Raw genomic sequence first — 20,954 nt, forward strand, 5'->3', positions numbered from 1 at the left:
TATTTCACCTTCTCTCATCGTAATTTCCCAATTTACACAAAATAACGTATAAGGCACTGCTTTGGTACCTGGATAAACCTTATAATACGGAAGGTAAGGTGATCAGGCTTACGTTTCAGGTGCCTGATCACCTGATCCTGATCATATTTTATTATTTTTTTTGTAAACATACTGGTTATATTGTATTACATAACATATTTATTTATTGTATTTTTTGTATAAGAGTTGCTTTTTTTGCCTTGCGTATTATTTTGGAACAATTTAATAGTAATACATTCAAGTTTCCTCTCAAACATAACCATAATACACGCTTCACGTCTAATAATGGCTTGGTAGTACCAAAAGTATGTAATAAATATGGAAATAGAACTCTCAAATATTTAGTACCTAGAATTTTTAATTTATTACCAAAAGAACTTAAATTTAACTCACATTGTAACAAGAGCAAAATAAGAGAGTGGCTACTCGATCAAGAGTTTATATATGAAAAGTATCTTAGGTGTAAATATTTTAATTTTTCATATGTTTTCTTGTGTTGAAAAAATAAATTTATATATTATTATTTGTATAAACATGTTTATTCTGATCTTTCCGGCTGTTAATTTTTATCTGTTATTCATTGTTTTTATAAGTGTAAATAATATTATTAAGTCAGTATAAATATAATCTTCACCAACAAGCTACAAAAAGTGGCTTGGTGGGATTTTAGTTTTATATAACAAGTGAAAATTTTTTTAAATTGTAAAAATGTATAAATATGCTTTTAAATAAATAAAATGTATAAGGCTTATATTAACTGCAAAAAATATGTTCCTTCTAAGTACTCTGACTATAGTTTGAAGATCTGGTAGAATAATTGGCTGTGGCCTTATTAAGAAGCTTATCCACATTTGCTTGAAGAAGAGAAAACCACAGAAAACTCATTCAGAAGAAACCGAGCCCATTGACGGACATCAACATTCTTTCCGTTTCTCTTTGAGAGCGTTCGGCATTTAGTGTCTTACTTTTATTTATTTCAACAAATACCTTAATTGCTTTTACATTACCTAATTATTATACTACCTCATGGGATAGGTCTATTTGACTATTTTCTGTGACGATATCTTCTAGGTCCTCATCCACACTTCTACATTGCGCCTCTAGCTGCATTCGCTCTAAGCTAAAAATGGGACAATGCATCAACAAATGAGGGATTTTTTTTTATAAAACCTCCGGGACCGGTGAGGATTTGAGTCAGTTCGTAGCCAATTTGCTGCGTTTTCCTGAAATAAAAGGCATGAAAAATTGTTGTAAAAAATATTAAAGTGACTTGTTCAGAAGTATTACTTAAATACCGGTCGTTTTAGAGCTCAAGAGTTCTGCTTCTTACTTTGTTTTCGGCAAAACTTAAAGGAAATCTGGCAAAATCAGGAGCTGTTTTCTTGAGAGTTTTTTATTGTAACAGATCACCTCACTAGGACCAAAGGAGCAAAATACTGCGTTTTAAGAATTTGCGTATCTTAGTTGTGTCATGGTTTGACTTTGTGAGGATTGAAGATAAAAGAAAACGGACGCAGCAAACTCCGGCAGCAACTGTTATCAAGTGGAGGTGATTCGTTTGGCTAGGCCATATTCTCCGTATGCCAGCTGAGAACCTTAACCGCGCTTGGTTACTTTTAACGAGGAATCAAGGTTTCGACGCTCCAGACGTCCGCTGCTGACTGTTCAATGGCAGTTCGTGTCCGAACTACGGGAAGCGAACCTGACTTAGGAGGATGCACTGATGCTGGCAGCTAACAGAGATGCCTGGTGACTTTTTGTGGATACCGCATGCCTTAACTTGAGAGCTTAAATGATGTGATGACAAAGTTTTTCTAATGGTTTCTTCGTGCTGCTGCGGATATCCTTATCCCTTATCCCTTTTCCCTTTCCCTCGATCTATAAATAGGTACCTAATAGATCTTTTCTCTACTATCCGTGACCCTTTTATAGATTCTGTCAGATATACATATAACAGGTCTGGTAGCTTTTAGAAAGAATTTCAAGGCTTTAAAACGTTTTTTTCGGTGAATTGATCATGTCAAATCAGTTTAATCCCAGTCAGTGAAGAATTCACTTCCCTTTTTTTTCTCAATCCAATGAAGTGCGTAATTTGTTATTCTAAATTATATTAATTCAAGACAAAGATGCCGAGGCTACCAGATTACGAGATAAAGTAGACTTAAGTCCTCAGATATGCAATATATGCTAGGCAAGCTATGTAACAAATTTTTTGAAAGCCAAAATAATTATATAAAAAAATAAATTAAAACTTACTAAAAAAGTTACTTGGTGGGTTTTAGTTTTAAAAAAGATATGCCTTAACTATCAAACTAAGCCAAAAAAAACGTGTGCATACATACAAATGAATTTTATCATAATCGCAATGATTTTTAAAGTTTCATAATTTTGAAAATCCTATTGAAATTTCTTAACTGGACCCCCAACGACGTCACGAGCTCAATACGGTGAGTTTTTCTGATCTTTACAAATAGAACCCCGCACGTAGAATTATGTGTGCCTGCTCAACGTCAAAACACGCTAAATGTTAAAAAACATGGCTACCCTGGAAACCGTAAATCTATCATAACAGCATGAAAACGCTTAAATTGATTAGTTTGTTTTCAAACTCGTGTTCACACGAACCCGTGACATTTCAAGATAGTTTATTCTTATTCAAACCATTTTCTTTTTTTTTTTAATTCTTTTTTATTTTCGAAAAAATTCTAATTTTTACCGTGTGAAAGAAAATAAAATCATATCCAATTTCCAGTTGCAGTGAACTTCGTCATAATGAATTTGTATTTTAATGTTTAAAAAATATGAATAATAATAATAATAATGTTTTTTGTTTAAAAATTCTTCCAAGCTAAATTTTCCTCGTCGCGTCGCTTACATTCCTCAGAAATCCTTAACCCGTACCCATTACGGCACCTCAGAGGAGAATAGTTCCTGAATATGCCAGGTATTAAATTATTTTGCGGTTATTCGTCCCAACGTGCTTTACTGCGGCCATTTCGGTATGCCGCAGATCAAGACTATTCCGCAATGGGCCCAGATGCCCCAAGACGGGTAAAATAAGCGCTTTATCTAAAAATGCCCAGTCCAACAACCGCTCCGGAATAATTAATCGTAAAGATGACTTACCCATTTTAATTAAAGCTGTTAGGAAATTCCTTGGTTTATTATTTTTGTGAAATGCTCGTAAGCTAGGTTTGGCAAAACTGTATAAACTTTTAGTAATATTTCCAAAAAAAAAGATATTCCATTAAAGATCACTCTACACGTTGGCCAATACGTTCACCAGTATGCTGGTGCGCGTATTGGTAAACGTGTAGATTGTACTGCGCAGTGCATTTTTTCAAGTTCAATGTGCGGATAGTAAAAGAGACATTTAAAATACACAGATACCCAAATGACATAACCAGACACGACGCCGACGGGCATACATTAAATTCAACGTGGCTTCCAGCACTACATGAAAATATACGCACAAGAAAATGACTCTACCTACTGCCGACTGCGACACGACATAAACTACAAGTTCATAAACACGTCACTTTTTTATGCAACACATCGCACCTTTCGAACAAAAGCGACTTAACTAAAAAAAAACCTTCAAATGAGTTGAGATCATAAAACGACTTCAATGAACATTATTCATCTTTCTATAAAATTCGGGTGGGAATAGGACAGAGAATTTAGGTTCTGTGTCAGTGCAAAAACGACGCTATTAGTCTTATGTTCATATTTGTGTTTGAAGGACGCAACGCAGAAAAACATGTAGTAACCGAAATCCGGTTGAGTCAATTTTATTCCGATACAAATGGCAACTTTATTTATTTTTTTAAAATACGGAATAAACCAATTTAACTTTTTTAATTGTTCGTTCCGACTTACCGATAATCTTAAAGACTTGTTTAAGTTTATGTTTCCTGATCTAACCTAATAAAAATTATGTCATCATATTTATCAAAGTGCATGTGTTTGTTTTTTTTTTTCTATTTAATAATGACTCATTAAATATATGTCTGGTTTCAACTTATAATAATTCAATATCTTTCTTATTTGGGTGAGTCGAAACGTCGTAACAAATCCAACACACGCGGTATTATCCAAAAAATAAACATATTGATAACAGTGACCGTGAGAACTTTGGCACCTTTTTATAATGATTTATTTTTATTACGATTTTTTTTTCATATATTCATAGCTGAATGACTTCGGTACAATTTTTACTCACAGTTTGGTGCTTACATCGCAAAAATGAAACAATCGACGAAAGAATACAATTGTGTCTTAATTGAATGTAGTTATACAAAAAACAGCCAGCTATAGAAAAGTGAAACTGAGATAATAGCCATTTTGTGAAAAGAGTGAATTATAAAATCTACACAATAGTTTGAATGTTTTTGACTTTAACAAACGATAAACAATGGAAACATAAGTTTTTTTACATATTACAAACACGAATTGTATTGTGTATTCAACCAGTTTAAAAGATTTTTAAAGTACTATAAGATTTTTCTGGTTTTGTGGGTGTTTTTTGCAAATTGAGAAATGCCGTTTTCGTGATCGACACCTTTTGCCGGAGGTGATTAATGCACTCTTTTATATGAAAGCGGTCTGGCTGTTTTTAGCAGAACATAGAATCGACCTTACTGCACCCGATAACATCAATATCTCATTTTTCCGAAATCGTGGACTGGCTGCTTTCCGCATAACTACGTTCAATTTAGATTATTATTTTCTCTTTCCCAAAAAGATTATTTTTTCAGTTGAGTCGGTTTCGTCCGAGGTGCGACATAGTCTTCCCTGAAGATGGCTTTTACATCGGTCGCCGAAAGGTAGAAACTAATCCAACGTACTCGAGATTACCAGAAGACGACTCAAGTCAGTAAGTCAAATATTTACAAAGATTTTTTTAAATTCCCTATAAAATCTCAAACTGAAACATATATACATTTTGTATTATTTCGTATCAAGCGCACTCCAGGAACATAAAATATGTTCTCGTCAAAAAAGTGGTCCAAATCAAACTGGCGGTTACCTATCAGAAAAACGTTCCCCAAAAAATGAAACCGGTAATCGGATTTACTTTCACTCTACGTAATACATTTGAAATTGAGAGGCAATATTATAGTATTAAATATACAGAAATGGAACTTTCTCGGGATTTTTATTCGTGTCTGATAAACTTTCCGAAAGCTACATTATTCTGAAACTGCTTCATACTGGTACCCAGGGAAATCTCCATTTTCACAATAACATATATTCATTTATAATATTTCATTTGCGAATTGAATATCACTACATTTTTCATACAAATTACTTTTGTATTTTCCAGTAATTAATTTTGTCCGTATCCGGGTCGATATAGAATATCTACTTTTTTCTGTGCAAATAAACACAAAATGAGTGTTTTCAACTTTATGGCTACTTTAAAAAAAGTTCCTTAACAAGGCCGCAACTGACTTTCTTACCAGATCTTCACACAATAATTGGAGTAGTTAAAAAAACACACGTATTGAAGTTAATATATCTCTTGTATCAACATAACAAACGTGGAAAAACGTTTAAAACTACTATCTTAAAAGATCACTCAAGGAAAAATACTGAATATTCAAATCAGGTAATGATAAATCTACCTTGTGGTCAAACATTTTAACTAAGGTTAGTCAAAATTATTATGAAATCACTTCCCGACTTTTCATGTCTACCGGTTTCGAGGCGAACCTGTCTCTTAATCAAGACGCTCACTACACCAACATGCAAATATTCAAATATTTTTTCACCTTTACCATCACCGTAGAATACATAGTACGAGTATTTACAAGAAAAAATACATGAATTACATTCAGAGTTAAGGGAATGCAAACACCAACATGTCCAATTATGCACTAAAATTAGGTTAATAATATTTAGTAATGTATTGCAGAGTGGGTAGAAAGGTAGTGAAGTGAAAGTTCTAAAAGACAATGCGTCACGATTCATGTTAAATTTCAACTTTGTTTCTAACCTTATTTTAACGTCAAAATTATCAATGCCGAACATGTCGCGTTTTGCTGGCGACAATTTTTTAAATAATTTCTTTTTAATTTTAACAAATTACAACAAGGATGGAGAATACCTTAAATAAGAGAATTTATAAGTCAAGGCATTTACAGAGCTTATGATCTGTCATTGGCTGGTTTATCATTGGCTTTTTTAATGTTTTATAATATATGAAAACATTTCTCCACAATATCCATATTGATTAGGAAAATACACTAAATTTTTCTACATCCCTTTCATATATTTTTATCGGTATTTGAAGTATGTGATATTCTCTTATTATAGGTGAGAGAAGAAAAAAAAAGTCAATATCAGTATTCAAATAAATAAAAAAATACGAATGAGTTTCAAAAAACCTTAAAAATATTAATGTTTTGATAAAGTCTACAAATTTCTTTTATATTGTTTGTTTTTTAAGGTACATATATTGTTTAGTGAGTAGTGATTATTTACGTTTTTTTACAGATTTCTAAAGGAAACCAATGTAAAAATTGGATGAAAAAAAATCCCAAGACGAAAAAGATTGTTCCATAATGAAGTCAATATGAAACTAGAAGCCAATAATTGAAACCTGATATTTCAGAATAATAGATTCCAAATCAAAGAAATTTGGCTTTACATAATAAGTTTTTGGTGATTGATATTAGGAGAACTCTTACGTGATTTGTGACGTGCACAGGGTGGCAAAAATGTGGTTTTCAATTTTTTTAGTACGATTTTTGATTACCAAGATCAATGACTTCCATGAAAAAAAAATTTTTAAACCATTACATAAACACTTAATTCTTTTTTTGTATCATGGTATTTTTTTTTATTCATAAACAATTTATTGATTTACTAATTCAAAATTATATTTGTTTTTTATATTGATGAACTTATTGATGCTTTTTAGGCTGTACCCATGTAAAGCCATAATAATTACCAAGAAAAAAAAATAGAAAGTAGAATAAATTAAATTTTAATAACACGTGATGCGATAGAATAACAATTTTTAAAAATGAAGTGCTAATAATAAATAATAAAACAATTAATAAAAATATACCAAAGAAGATAACATTAAAAATAATCAGATATTAATATTAAAATATAAAGTAGACAAATTTTGTAGCATACATAATTTAAATATCGAAAATAATAGATTAATTTAAATCAATAGAAAATAATACATAAACATAGGAAATTGACGTTTTTAATTATAAAATTGTGCTTATAAATCAAAGTTACAAATAATTCCCAAATTTACTATGATTGGTTTATTTATATTTATTAAGACACAAATCCCAACTCCGTGGGGCTAAATTTTTGTGTCGAGTTGGAACAAATAATATACAACAGTTTTTTTTTGCACCACAACAGGCCAGGAGGCCCAATTACAGTGTTGAATTACATTACAGAACTACTAGGCTTGAGAAAAATCACATTTTAAATTTTTGTGTTCTCACCGGGAATCGTACCCGGAACCTTCCGTGCGTGAGTCAAGCGTCTTGACCAATACACCACGAAGGCCACGTTACCAAATAAAACATAATATAATAATAATAGTATGGTTATATAGGATTTGATGCTTATGAAAAGCACGGGAGCTTCTACCCAGTTGGAGTTGTCAAGAAAAAGATGATATGCTTTGATGCGTGATTGTTACATGTCGTATAAACTGATTGATAGTAAGAATTACTGCGTTAATGTTTTATGTTAGTAAATATTTATTAAATATTGAACTCCCTGACTATATGATGGAACTGACTGTATGAATTAACTTTCTAAAGATGTTACCATTTCTATATGGTTATTTCCCAGTTTTCATTTTACTTCGAGGTTGTGAACGAATTCCGTGTTTCTTAGCGATTTTATATCCGTTCGTATTATCAGTTAGTTATTAATAATATAAATGTTATGACAATATGTTTTTTGCATCCTGGAAATTAACGTAGTTATGCAGAAAGCAGCCAGTCCACAATTTTGGAAAAATGAGATATTAATGTTATCGGGTGCAGTAAGGTCGATTTTATATTTTGCTAAAAACAGCCAGACCACTTTCATACAAAAAACTGTATTAATCACTTTCGGAAAAAGTGTCGATCACTAAAACGGCATTTCTCAATTTGCAGAAAACACCCACAATACAAGAAAAATCTCATGGTACTTTAAAAATAATTTAAAATTGGTCGAATACACAATACGATTCGCGTTTGTAATATATATAAAAAACTTATGTTTTCTTTGTTTATCGTTTATTCAAGTCAAAAACATGCAGACTATTGTGTAGATTTTATAATTCACCCTTTTCAGTTTCACTTTTCTATGGCTGGCTGCTTTCTGTATAACTGCGTTCAAATGTATGATTTTATTTAAGTTCCAACATTATCTCAAAAACATTATTAACAAAATTACACATCAATATGGAAATAGTAGAGACAAACATTTGATTTGCATGAAATGACAAAGATCATTCACTAAAAATCATTAAGGACTTCACTTCTCAAATCCCTCCCTCCGAAAGAAATCAAGTTCTTAACCCCTTTTTTAAAAATGGTTTAGTCCTTAAGAGTTTAATATGGTATTACAAAACATTAAAAATTTTCGGTGCTATTAAAAATTTATTCATATGAGCAAAAATAGTGAGGGTTTTTTGGTTTAAATAACAAATATATTTTATTTAAAAATAATAATAAGTAAAATAATAAAAAATCGGACATTCAGCTCACGTATTTATGAAAAATTATTTTTGTGGTTTATATAAAAAAAAACGGCTAATTAAAAAAATTTAATTGTTATGTTCACTTATTTTCACATAGAATCAGTAAAACCGAATGAAATATTTTCAAACCAAAACATTAAGACTCTTTGAAACTTTTGTAACCTCATAGTTCATTAAATGCTTTCTACATTCAAAACTAGCAAATCCACTAAAACTAGGGATGTTTATTTACAAGATTAGCACTATAATCCGTACTGGAATTTGCATTAAACATTAAAGCAAAAGTTCTACAAGCGCTTCCTGCGTTTTGTGCTTAAGATAAGAATCTCCCTTATCTAGTGTATTATGTTCAGATACTGCTATTACACGTTTTCTCTCTACCCTTGTATAATCTAGAATAGAAAGAGATTCGACTTTGATTCCGTTAGTTTTGGTTTCCGAAGAAATTTCATTACCAGAAACTCATTCTTCTGGTTTGAAATTACGAGGAACAAAATTAAACCCCGTTTCTGAAATAGGTCAGAGAGAAGAAGATAATTTTACCGTTTCATATTACCCCTGTCAAGAATATAAATTGTTTGAATAAATTTCTTCTACTGTGAGTTGGGGCGATGTGCGTGCAAATATTACCGATTATTATCAGAGAAACGCCGTCACAACCACCATTTTTCCTGGCAAATAAAAAGATCGTTACGTAATAAATCTAATTGTGAAGTTTCCTACAAGGCGGACCATCCGCTCGGAACATTTGGAGATAGCGAATTACTTTCTTCTGAAGACTTAATTCGCATTTCACTCCCTCAATTATAATGAACACTGTTTTTGTCACTAAAAATATATTTATAATCATCGTATTTATAATAATTTTTAAAAACATATTACAACGTAGAAAAAAAACATTTAAAAGAAAGAAAAGAATTAACAATAAATAAAGGGTTTAAATAAAAAAAGATTGAAGTAACATAGGCGATGTATCATAGCATTAAAAAGTAAAACAAGTATAACACTTGGTACATTTTTATAATTTAGAAAAGAACTGATTAAAAGTAGTGATTTTAATTGGTTTAAAGATAAATTAAATAAATTAACATATTACAACAGGGATGAAGAACATTTAAGAAAAGGTAATAAAGAAGTCTAGGCATCTGCAGGGCTTATGACCTGTCAATGGCTGGTTTAAGTGGCCACTTTACGTACCCTGGACACATAAAGGTAACTTGTCGTATTTAAAAACGAATGAAAAAAATGATTTTATTCTGTCAACGTAATTTTAAATACATAATACTTTACGTGTCTGGACGTATGAAGAATGGAATTATGTATGTGAAAAAGAATCCAGAAACCTGGTCGAATGCTTTTGACTCGACAACTACTCTCGGGTTAAATTTTTTAATCGGGAAATCGAGTAAAGATAAATCCGCCTTGTGGTGTAGTGGTTGGGTTTTTTCGCTGGAAATGCTGGGCTCAAAAAGTCAACCACAAAGGTCTTTGGTTTGATTCCAGGGAAGGTCAGCGCGATACAAATGAACTTCCTGAACTGGCGCCTGAAGCGTAAGGCTGATTACCCTACTTTCATGTCACAGATAAGCTATATACGCTGCATTTGGTGTAACTATGCGGTGCCCTATACACCATCGGGTGCTTACATGCGTATTATGGTGATGATGTGTTAGTGAACTTCCATAGTTATCACCACCAATATTAAAACATTATATAAAATAATACAAAAGGCAAATAAAATATATATCGGGTGACAAATAAATTTACCATATTATACACTAAAGTGTACTGACGGTGATAATTGTAAGCAGTAATTGTAAATTCTAAGTGTCTTTTGCAAACAAAGAATATTGATAAAAAAATAATTAATCGTTCAAAAAAAATTCAATATTTAAATTTGTTCAAATGTTTGTAGACAGAAGACTGGATTTCACCCCTTCGGGAGTCATTGCCTAGTATTTGAAATAATTCAGTCAGATGAATCTATTCACAGGAATAAAGTTTTCAGCTCTTAAACTTCACTAAAAACAACAAATAAACGAATTATGGATGTTCAAATATAGACAAAATGGTAAATGTTACACAGTGTGTTAAGTGGCAACTTAAACCAGCTAATGACAGGTCATGAGCTCTGTAAATGCCCGGACTCTCATATTCCCTTATTTAAGGTATTTCCCATGCCTCTTGTAATTTGTTAATGTTTAAAAAAATAGTTTTTGCAATGTGCTAATTTGAAAAGAGGCCACAAGACCTCTAAAACAGATCCGGGTAAGTGGGTGGGGTGGGGCTTTTGATATAAGGCTTTTTTTTTTTTTGTTGTGAAGAATGTATAAATTTAACTCATGAAAACACAAATAGGGGGGGGGGGTTGTTTATTTTACTAATAGTATTAATAAATGCAGGTCTACTGAAATAATAAAAGGGTATGCTTTAATGATTTCGTTCTATTTTAAATTTGGGTTACAATTATTGTAAGAGTAGGGTTAAATAAGAAAACAAATGTAATTTGTACTCAACAGGAAATTAAGACTAAATGTTATTTCGTGTCACTTTATAACTGATAAGCTTAATAAAAATTCAAATTATTATTTTTCAACAATATTAAACATTTTCGTAGAGTTTTATTTAAATGTCATACTTTATATTATTATAACGAGCTGAACCCAAAATTGCTTTGTTATTGCTAGATTATATATAGTAAATAGCCGTATATATATTCAATGGATTCAATCGAAAGTTTGATTTTTGAATTTCGGTTAACATAAATAATAGGGATATGCGGTGACAAATAATTTCGACAGTCTTGCGTTTTTCAAAAATAGTTAACATATTTGTAAACCGCGTGCCTGAAGACAGTGGATAAAAATAATTATTTATTTTATGGAAAGACCATATTAGTGAACTAGTTAAATGTACTAGAAAATGTATGTACATATTTATTAGGTTGAGGAATACTTTAAAAAATATATCATTTTAAAATAGCTGATTACTCAATTATGCATTTTTTGTTACAATATGGTATTGTTGGATATAATATAATAAACCCTCTTAAAATAATACAAAGATACATTATTTAAGGAATTTTAAAGAAACCATCAACATGCAATACGGAAAGTCTATATTAATTATTCAAAGTTCATACATTAGACACTATTTATAAAATAAATTCCACTTTATTTTATTTTATTTAACTTTTGTAAATAATGTTATTTGTACATTGGCGGGCTTATTGCCAAATGGCAATTTCTTCCAACCAACCAATACAATAAAAGTTTTATTTTTATAATTCAAGTTACAGAACATATTCAATAGAAAAAAAAATTAAAAAGCAAAAGATAAATAAAAATAGAAACAAACGTATTTGTTTATAAATTACCTTAAATCAAAACCTTACTCAGTGGGAAAAGGGAAAAAATAGGAGAAGGGAAAGGAGGAGAGATTAAGGAAGAGAAAGGAAATGTTGCTTCAGGCGTGATTTAAAAAGAGATAATGTAGTAACATCTTTGATAATGGATGGGAGATGATGCCACAGTCGAGCCGCATGGACACTATATGAGTTAGAGAAGAAAGAGAAGTTGTGGATGGGTATGAAAAGAGTGCCTTGAGTATTAGAGCGAAGAGGTTAACCATGAACTGATAGGCGTTGAAATTTTTCACGCGGGTACATAGGAGCAAATTATAAATACAAATTTATAAACAAGAAAAAATAAATGAATTTGAGATGAATAAGTCACTCTGATAACAAAATAATATTAAAACCCCGTAATTCCACACAAGTCATTGTCAAAATACCTTCGTCTTCAAAGGTGTCAAAAGTTACAATAATGTCCCCAGTGAACTAAAAACTATAAAAACTAATATATCTATAAATAAATTCAAAGGTAATCTAAAGAAATTTTTGGAACAAGTATAAAAACTGCAATTAATTTTAATTAGTATGAATGTGTTATTATTTTCTGTTTTTCTTTATAAATCCTATGTTTTATTTCTCATGTACTCGTATATTCAAAATTATATGAACTCTTATAAATAAATAACTAAAACACTGTAAGTCACTCTTCTAGCACAAGAGTTAGATTCTTTTATTGGAGACTTACAGCTATAAGATTTACTAGATGCATAAAAGTAGATTTGTATAGAATATTTAAAAAAACATGTACCATTTATAAAATTTATAAGTAATTTTTTTTTTTTTACTTGGTTCATAAATTTGTTTTTACTGTCGGCCTTGCAGTGTAATGGTCAGAGCGTTTGCCTATCATGCAAAAGGTCTCGAGTTCGATTCCTGACATGGTTAAAATATATTTTTAATGGGGTGTTTTTACACTAGAATATTTCATAGTCCCTAAACTGGTACCTGAAGCGTCAGGTTGATCATCTTCCCTATGTATAATAAAAAATATCAAGATACGCTGCGATTGGTGTAGACCAACGTTGTGCCCTATGCCCCATTAGGTGCGGAAAGGAAATGAGGATTATGATGAATACTACTAAAAAAATACATTATTTCTTAAGATGCTATGATCTAAGTAAATAAATATAAATAAAACTGCAGAGACGAAATCAATTTCGAGGGAAGAGATACAGAAGTCTAGGTATTTATAGAGCTTATGATCTTTTATAGTTTACATTATTCACCATTCAATTAATGTTTGAAAGAAAAAAATTATGTTGTTTTATTATTATTAACAAGTTTACTGACAATATTCTAGTAAGTACAATTTGGATACAATTAGGTTTGACTTTTAATCCTATGAAAATGAAAGATTAAGAAGTAACAAAATGAGTATTGTTCAAACAAGCATAGATAAAAAAAAACATGAGAAATATTTTAGGCATTTTATAGCAGTTGAAAGAATTTTGAACAATTTCATTCAATTTTATTCAGTGTGTAGTTGATCGCTTAAACCTGCTAATTACAGTATATAAGTCTCTTTACTCCCAAAATGTCAACATTCCCTTTTTAAATATTTTTTCCATCTCTGTTGAGATAGCGTTCTTTTGTAAAAGTATATTCCTTTGAAGCAAATGAATATGCAAGATCTGCCAGGAAAAATAATGATGAGATATCCATGACAGCAACTTTCCCTCCCAAAATAACGACTGAGTTATTCTTTCAGATTTTCGATTGAGACGTTACCTTCAGGCAGTCATTTGCATTGAAAACTAAAGAAAACATAAAAATATTTCATCTTTTATTGAAAACTTGAATATTTTGAAAGCTTTTTGATATGTAAAACAAGTTCAGCTAAGGATTTTTTTTCCTAAAATTGAAAATAGATTGCTTTTAATACATACTTTTTCGGTGTGGTAATATAAAGGTCTAGATGTTTACATGGATTTTTACCTAACGTTAGCTGTTTTAGGTTACTTTAAATACATGTATCATTATATTGATATTTTTTAAAGGCATTTCTTGATAAAACTCTACAGTTAATAATTTAGTTAAAATTATCAAAACAACTTTTTGGTTTAGTTTCACTTTTATATAATTTTGACTGACGAGCGCTAACCAGTCCTGAAAATGCCTTCTTAAGCAAATGCGCTTGTTATGTTATGAAATTTGTCCCGGTTTCCATTATAACTAAACTTAAACAACCTGCCCCGTTTACGGTAATTAACCCGAAGGACAGCACTACTGGCCGGCGCATCCCGAGGGGACGCGGGCGGACTTGTCAGAAGGGAGGTTTTTGGAGGGTTCGAAAAACAGCGGTTAGGAAATCGGGGGAGTAAAAACTAGGGGGAAAAGGGGAAAACGAAGTAGAAGGAGACTGTTACCCGGCTCTTGGCTCAGTGATAAAGAGTAGTTTACAGCAGCCTACAATTTGGAGGAGTCGAGCCAAATCTTGGTGGCAGAGGCTGCAGCATCGAGAGCAGCCCACACGGATACGTAGCTTCCTGTCTCTTTCTTCCTTTCCCTCATTTTGTTTAAATCAAATGAGTGAATGATTTATACTAAGGCGTGTTTATTACTAGTTCCTGGTACATATGGATTAGTCACTTGAACCTCAGCGGCGTCCGCTCCCCAAGGTCTTAGAGGCGGACTTATAACTCGGTCATTGGTCAAAATAAAATAAAAATTAAACTTAACCAAGAAGTTGTATTAATAATGTATGTTTATAATATGTTTCGTCGACGGAAATGAAAAATACTAATGGATTAAGTGTCAATTGTTCAAGCAAGGAGAAAACTGCTATTTCTTCATCTCCCTGTCCCTACATTCCAGTTTATCCAGGATCGGGAGTCCTTTCTGTCCTGGGTTGTCAAAGTAGGAGCACTGTGCGCTGCTAACTCGTTCTCAATAGTAGACCACCATGTTGCTGGGGGTCTGCTTCTACCTCTAGTTTTAGCTGGGATGTCGAGCGCTTTTCTTACTGAAAAGTTCATCTCTACGCTTGATGGGACTATACCATTTCAATCTGCTTTCTTTCAGGTTTTCAGTTATCGGTGCCACTTTGAACGATTTTCTGATATACTGGCGGATCCCGTCTATGCGTGTTACACCACCTGCCCAGCACAAGATTTTCAATAAATTGTATGGAACTGTGCTTTTTGAATATTGTCCAGCGTTACGCACTGTATAAAATTGCAGGTTTTACCACTGATTTATAAGCATTTTTTATTGCACAGTACGCCAGAAAGAGATCTGCACTTCAACTTTGCTGTCTTGGTACGGTGATGAACCTTTTTATCTACACAGGCACTAGTCGTTAACATTGATCCAAGGTATTTAAAGTGCAACACCTTGGGTGGCTTTGCGTTGTTATTATTGTTCAATATCAATTATATTGTATTAACCACAGGCGGTATTTTAATTTGTGCATCAGCGTAGTCCACTACCAAGTATAAATATATGAATTAATAAATGATAACTGATATTAAACACAAGTAATTTAAAGAAACGGATCAATCACAACAAGTATGGGTATATTTTATTTTATACTACCAATTAAAGCGCTAGGCAGATCGTCTTAAACAGACGACATTCCTTTTCTGCAAACTCACGCGTGCGCTAATCGCCATTGTGCATATTTTATTTAGACGAGATTTAAATCTGAATTAGTAAGGAAAAAATCAAAATATGGTAAAACCGTGACTTGAGCGATAAAGACTACGCTTAGCGGTAAATCATGCGTTAGAGTGAGAAGACGATATCATTATCCGTGTAGTGACGACTCATGCGCAAATAGTTTGCTCGTAATTTCACTTTGAACATGGGTATTTATGAAATATTGTAAATAATTTCTAAAATTTAGTTTCCTACAAGGTGAGTGCGTATAAAAAAAAGTGCGCAATTGGGGATTTGGTGTATCGTTGGTTTATTTATTTATTTTGTTCTATTTTATTAACATAAACGGCAAATCTGCCTTTTACAAATATTTATAATATTAACATATTTGGATTAATATATTTTTTTTCCAAAACGTGAATATTAAAAACAAGATTTATAAAAAAAAAAATCACACCAAAAATTGTACAAGATATAAATTTAAAATAATAACCCCAAAAATTATACGACATATTCAGAAGAAAGTCTAAATAATAAAACATTCTACAGTAAAACAACAAGAAAATCATTAGTTCTGTTTCACACAGCTAGGCAAAGTGAACAAAAAATTGTATATGAAATGCATGAATAAATAAATATAATTACCATTCACCATCTTTGAAAAAGTTCAAAAGGTTTGTTCTATAGGAACAATACCCTACACTAAATATATCAGATACTTGGGAACAACTATTGCTGAGTTCATGAAGTCTATTTAATACTGCATTACAAGTATACACTGTCCGTGAATTGTTGCTACAAAACGGTGGCACCTGTCGAGTCATTCTTTCAGGCACCCTGAAGTTGATGAGAGATAACAATTCAGGGCTATCCCATATTGAATTTACAATTTTGAATAAATTTAAAAGGTCTATAATTTTTATTCTAACGTTTAGTTTTAACAAATTTAATGTTTTTAGTAAAAAATCGTAATTTGAAAATTCATAACAGATTCTAAGTTTAAAATTTAATTACCGTAAGAATTTTTTTTTGGACTCTTTCAAGAGAATTTTGGTGACAGTTGTAGTAAGGAGTCCATATTGTTTACAGCACCGTTCTAGGCATAGTATATTACAATATTATTCAAGTTAAAAAATAATCTACCAGCATTTTTGTTTGGCCGCCTGTGGTACCTATGTGGATTGGAAATATTATTTATTTTTCACCTTATAACCCGGTTCCTTTAGTATGAAGTACGAGAGTATTTTTGTTTTAGTAAACTATATTTTCTGATATTATCAAACAAATAAATTATCAAGTATATTCTCATAAACCTTTGTTTGAACCGTAAATTTTAATATCACTTATAAAATAATATTCCATTGAAGTATAAATTATTCTTATCTATTTTAATATCATGGAGACGTACGATGGGGTCACGAAACCCTTAAAGAGGATATATTTTTTATGAAGAGTAGAATTCAATCACCTGGATTCAAAATAAATGATAAGAAGAAATGTTTTTGCTAATTTAGAACTCTTATGAGAAAAGTTTAGGAATTTCTTGTAATCATATCCGGTCTTCTGAAAACTGGAAATCAAACGATTGTCGAAAAACTTTACCAAACTTTTTTACTTGCCGAAAAAAATCGAGTTTTATGAATATAAAATAAATAATTTGCGAATTTAATGGAAATTTTATATCGTGTACTTTGTGATGATCTCCTTCCGATCAAAGAAACTTTTCTAATTTTTTTTAATTTGCAATTGCCATTTGCCATTTTTGCAGGTTTGCCACGCAAAATGAATATTGATCAAAGCGTGTAGTTTGCAATAATTATTTATTTTATTGCACATTACAACGGAGAAAAAAAATATATATTTGAAAGTATTTTTCTGCTTTTTCTAAAAAATATATTAGCGTTCTTATGATTTATCCGAAATTTTAATTTTGGAGTATTTTCAACGAGTTGTAAATAATCCATTATTAGAGTGGGGTTTGAACCTCGGACATCTGATCTCACAAATCAAACGTCCAAGTCTACTGAACAAATGATTTTATTTTTCAAGATAAAAACAAAAAAAATCTTTGACAATTTCTTTGCCTTGTTTGCAATTTCTAAACAAATTTTCACAGAAGTTTTTGTATTTACACAGTTTAAATTAAACAAATCGTTCAGTAGACTTAAATTAGTTTTTAATTTTTATATTAAAATAATGAATACAGAATTTTGCAAAATAAACGCCAAATCAATCGATAAAAATTTAAAAAAAAAACATTCTATTCTGCAATTATTGTATACACCGTCATAAAGCGACAGTGAGATAAAACCTAAAATTTTAATTTTTAGATAAACATGCAGATACAATGTTAATAAACCAATGTTCTTAAATAATAAAATACTGAAGTAAGATATTTTACCTTTATTAAAATATAGGTACCATAATATTGGTACTCTAAATTATTAAATTTTGTTATAAGCTTTACAAATTTGTTTGTCAGATATATCTCGTTGCTACCCATTCACCATCCTGCATATAATTTTAAAGTTTTTTTGTGAAGATAAAAAGCTGTTATGAGTTCCCACGAATGAAGAATACAAATACGTTTGTGAAATAGTATCCAGAACCCCTAACGAGTGTTTTTGATTCATTGATTACTCTCAGGTAAAAAACCTAAAAAGGTCAAATCAGAAGATATAAGACCGCCTCATAGTGTTGTAGCTAGCGTTTTCGCCAAATATGCTGGGTGTTGGCTGTGAAATATTTGCCATTAACGTTGTTTTACAATGCAATATTTCAACTTTCGAGTCTTCATGGGACAATCTTATTCGACAAGATAAAAGCAGTAAGGACTCGTAATATCATAAAAATGTTATAATGATTGCACGGTTGAAACTTAAGCTGAGTGATCCGGTTATTTTTAAAGTAACTGATGTGGAAATAGGGTATATAATTGGATTACTTGATCCGAGAAGGCTTCTGCTTTAGATCGTTTCAATGGCCAGATTGTGAAGAATGTCGGAAGATTTTCTAAGAACGAGATGCTGGCCTTATTTGAGACCTGCATATCGCGTGTATATTTTTCAAGTACATGGAAAGAGGGCCTCCTTAGGATTATACCTAAAGGAAATGATAAAAAGCCCCTGACCTAAGAACCTATCTGCCAATTACTCTCCTTCCGGTTTTCGGAAAGTTATTAGAAAAAGATTGGACTTTTGTCTGTCATTTCCATGTGAGAGACAATTTGTTTTGACAAAGTCACGATCGACGATTGATGCTGTTTGATTTGCAATAATTAGAGTATTATTTGTGGTGGGAAATTTGCGTGCAGAATCTTTTTAGATATATCTGGTGCATTCGATAACGCATGGTTGTCTTTGTTATAAGTAAAACTTCTAAGGGACGCCTAAGAAAGTTGTTTAGGATTAATTCTTCGTTTTTGATCATCTGTGAAGACTCGTAAGACTACAGTAGGCTGTCCCTGGGGCTCCGTCTTGGGTCCCGCTTTTGTTGTTTTGAATTGGGTGAATTTATTTCATTTTTTTAAAATATCACTTTAACTCTCAACTTCATTGTCAAATAAAATAAAACAAAAAAATGTATTTAGGGGCTAGATTTATTACTGTCCATGCGCACTGTAGCTGCAAGGCGTGCTGTAATCTAGCTCCTTTGTATCAAAATTGATTGTACTATATCATAATTGGAGACGAGGAACTAGAATCTCTAATAAATATATATATATATATATATTCGGATAATTTACATTGCGCCATTTTTGTGAAAATCACCTCAAGGGCGCTGTACAGTAAATAAATATCCCAGCACGTCTTGCAGCTACAGAGCGCATGGGCGGATGGGATTCTAGTTCCTCGTAAATATTGTCGCTTATGCGGATGATACTTTTTTGCTGCTCTATTGAGATAGCCGAAAAGAGAGTTGAGGGCAGTATTGAGCAAGGTATTTATTTTGTTTTTTTTTTTTAATAAACACACTTTAAGCACTTTGTGGTTATTCATTATAAATAAAATAAAATAAAAACAGTTAATTTTTGCAAAATAAATAAATTAATATTATGACTTACGTCTGTTGCGATGTATAAGTCCTTAATCCAGTTTATCCTGAAAATAAAATAAATAATAATTATTATTACGGTTATACCCTTAAGCACACATGTCACAAGTTTGCGGGCAAGAAGGAGTATAGCCTTGCTTATGGGGTAGTCTTTAAACTTTTGACGGGTTAATTTATAATCCTAACATTTTAAAGCGCATAAAATTATATCTTCGCAACTAATACTTAAGAGCAAGGCAACACATACCATTCGTTTTTTCTGAATGTAGAAAAAACATACAATTGAGTGTGAATGTGAGGAGGATAATTGATCTTCTAAACACCCTACCAAGACAGGTAGATCTTTTTCATGCTAGGATTACCAATTTTTGACTCTTGCTCTCTAAATATGTAGTATAATTTATATTAATGATTTTTTTATAAATCTTCATATTGTCACTGATTTATTTCAGTTAATAAATGTTACAGTTGCCTTCGTTTACTATAGTTTTTATGGACTAATTGAACGTAGTTATGCAGAAAACATCCAGTCCACAATTTCGAATATATGCTATACCAATGTTATCGGGTGTAGCTAAAAACAGCCAGACCGCTTTCATACAAAAAAAAAACTGTAATAATCATCTTCTGAAAATGGTGTCGATCACAAAAACGGGGTTTCTCAATTTGTAGAAAACACCCACAGCACTAAAAAATCTTCGGTACTTTAAAAATCATCATTACTGAAAAATACAAAATTAAATTCTTGTTTGTAATATAACAAAAAAGTGTTTTCATCGTTTATCTTTTGTTAAATTTTGACTTTAGAAAAAGACGAACAATGAAACAAACAAAACAAAAACAAAAAAAACTAGTGTTTTTGTTGTTTATATTTTGTTAAAGTCAAAAACATTCCTACTTTTGCGCATACTTGATTATTCACTTTTTCACCAAAGAGCTTTTATCTCAGTTTCACTTTTCTATGGCTGGCTGCTTTCTGCATAAAAATGTTCGATTGTTGAACCTTAATTATCAATTTTTAACCATATTAATAAATGTACAGCGTAATAGGAAAATATAACTTTATTTTACATTTTTAAAGTAATAAAGATCTTTGAAATAATGTCCAGTAAAAAAAAAAAT

General features: G+C 31.3%; 1 protein-coding gene across 1 annotated transcript in view; it reads right to left on the reverse strand.

Moving 5' to 3' along the window:
* Positions 1-20,954, reverse strand: part of kek2 (leucine-rich repeat, immunoglobulin-like domain-containing kekkon 2 protein) — a 494,704-nt gene that overhangs the window by 142,007 nt on the left and 331,743 nt on the right. The window contains exon 4 of the mRNA XM_088224643.1: positions 19,843-19,879. The gene's annotated coding sequence lies outside the window, so the exon portion shown is untranslated. The remainder of the gene's footprint in view (positions 1-19,842; positions 19,880-20,954) is intronic.

This window comes from Micrasema longulum, unplaced genomic scaffold (genome assembly GCF_059751315.1).
Source record: "Micrasema longulum isolate JH-2025_06_02 unplaced genomic scaffold, ASM5975131v1 h1tg000301l, whole genome shotgun sequence".
NCBI lineage: Eukaryota > Metazoa > Arthropoda > Insecta > Trichoptera > Brachycentridae > Micrasema > Micrasema longulum.